This window comes from Azolla caroliniana, unplaced genomic scaffold, assembly GCF_043228905.1.
Source record: "Azolla caroliniana isolate FFs.n. ecotype wild unplaced genomic scaffold, voAzoCaro1.0.p SCAF_16, whole genome shotgun sequence".
NCBI lineage: Eukaryota > Viridiplantae > Streptophyta > Polypodiopsida > Salviniales > Salviniaceae > Azolla > Azolla caroliniana.
Genome location: NW_028230451.1, coordinates 3,139,353 through 3,141,774, shown reverse-complemented (window position 1 = coordinate 3,141,774; position 2,422 = coordinate 3,139,353).

Genomic DNA, 2,422 nt, shown 5'->3' with positions numbered 1-2,422 from the left:
GTCACTCTTTGGAATCGATACCTCACTGTTTTTGGAATTGTGCAGAGGCAATCAACATTTGGGGTCGAAGTCTCAAGATAGTGGCAACATGCGGTGTAAATGGGAGAGTTGTGTGGGGGTCCTTACAGGGTTTGAAACTAACTAAGGAAGGTTGGGCGAAACATCTAAATCCACACGGTCATGGTTTTATAGTGCAGGGCGGCAATGTATTCAAATGTGTTGGAGTGGAACTTGGTACAAACTCTGGTTTTTTTGAGGAGATATGGATGTTGGTGGCATGCTTCTCGGTCTGGCACATTTGGACCAGACGATGTTTGTTTGTTTTTCAGCAACGAAAACTCCCAAGCGGCGAGGTGTTGCTAAACATTTGGTTTGAGCTGGTATCTTGGCTGCGCAGACAATACAACTCGATTGAAGGGAACTCAGATGTAGTAGAAAGGGCTCGGTCAAAGTTTTTGCTGAAATGGGGTCGTTCTCCTATGATGGTAAATTCAGCGTCAGGGTCTAAATGGAACTACCAAGCACCGAGATGGTTGTTTCCGCCATTGACTTCCATGAATGGACAGGAGTTGTAATTATGTGGTCACCATGTACAAAGTGTTAGCGGGATACTTTTGTTGTAAATAGTAGGGTGGGGATTATGCTGTTTTGATTATGGTTGATCTTTGATGTACTTCTTTTGCTAACTAATGGGAAGTAGTGTTTTTTTTTTGGAAAAAAAAAAAAATTTAAAAAAATGTTGTGATGAGATACTGACAAAATCAACTTAAAACAATTATCTCACAAATATTCTCTCTAGTAGTAACACGTATTCTTTATTCTTAATGGCTCTTGATTGTAGAGCTTGATAGCATCAAAGCATTGGAAAAAAAAAACAATAGGATCCGTTAGTTAATCACATAATTTTTTTCCACGTGTCAAAGGCAAGTGGATTAATTCAACTATCGTTGACAAACTTTAGGTTGAGACATGGCATAATTTCAAAGAAAATATAGGGCATTATCATCAGTGCAAACACTCTCATTTTTATCAAGCAACCGACTTGTGCTTGGAATACATTAAAGAGATTAACAGATTAGTGAAAAATAAAAAGAAGGGGGAACTTGATTATATAAAAATGCCTGAAAACGATGCATGAATGTGTATAGAGTGCAATAATGTGAAATTCTAAATGCAATGAATGTTCTAACTTCTCACTAGTAATGACACTCTCTCTAACCTACTGACCACATAACCTTTTGAAAAATGCATCTTACAATTTATTACTCCATTTTGCTAACCTTGAGATGGGGTTTGGTGTTTAAAACATAGACTTGGATGTGGAGAGAGGTGAGGGAGCTCTATAAAATCCTACATTAGGTAGAGTGTAAGTGATTGACATATTATAAAATTGCACTATTTCTTTATTCCCGCGTAATGAAATCAACTCCTTCAAAGAAATCAAAATCAATTTGATGTATTACTAAAGGTTAGGTCTTATGCATCACTTGCTCATGTTGAAGAAAGGATTTTCAATTATATATTCCACTAGCTCCTCGAGCCCCTCCGAATCTTTGGGTAAATTCTTTATGTGACTTTTTATACCTACAACTAGATATTGGTATACCTTCATCACAATGACATCATGCATACAAATCTAGGGTGGTGGATATGTAACAAGCAACACAAACAAGTCCCTCAAATATGTGGAAAATCCTATGAAATTTTTGCCTAGGAGAACCATATTGTTGTCTGAATCATCTAGTCCTTTTGAAACTTGACAAGAATGTTCCATTAGTTTTCTATGACAATGACAATACTAATATAGACTGGCTTCTTGTTTCTAGATTGGTTATATAAGGTTGTACTTTGGCCCAAGCAAAATTCGTAGTTGTTGAATAAAATCTACAAAAATTGAAGAAAGGGAATAGTTCCAACATATCTTTGAGGTCTAAAACACATGATACGAGGAGAAAAATGAGGTTGAAAACCATGTGTAAATGGCCATGTTTCCTAATTGAAGATACTGTTTACAAATGCTATATAGTTTGGTGTTAACGTAGCATTAAAATTGGTTGATGGTGGAGAATATCTTGTAAATTACATATAACAAGGGAATACATGTTTTTTTTGTTTCCTCTATGACATCTGGCACTAGTGAAGTAAATAAGATGTTAATTAGAAACTTTCTAGGCTAACAATGAGGTGCTCTAGAATAAGCATAAATGAACAAAATAGTATAATATACTTACAACTAATGAATGTGTCATGTTTTTCAAAATGACCAGCCACTCTTGTATGGACTGCAAAAATAGATGGTCTTTATTTATGCCAATTATGTGGTATATTAATGAGGTCCAAGTTATGTTGCATTGCAAGTCAAGGATGACTTTTGCAAAAAATAGTTTCTCCGTCTATGCCTTTCCCCAATCAATGCTTAGGT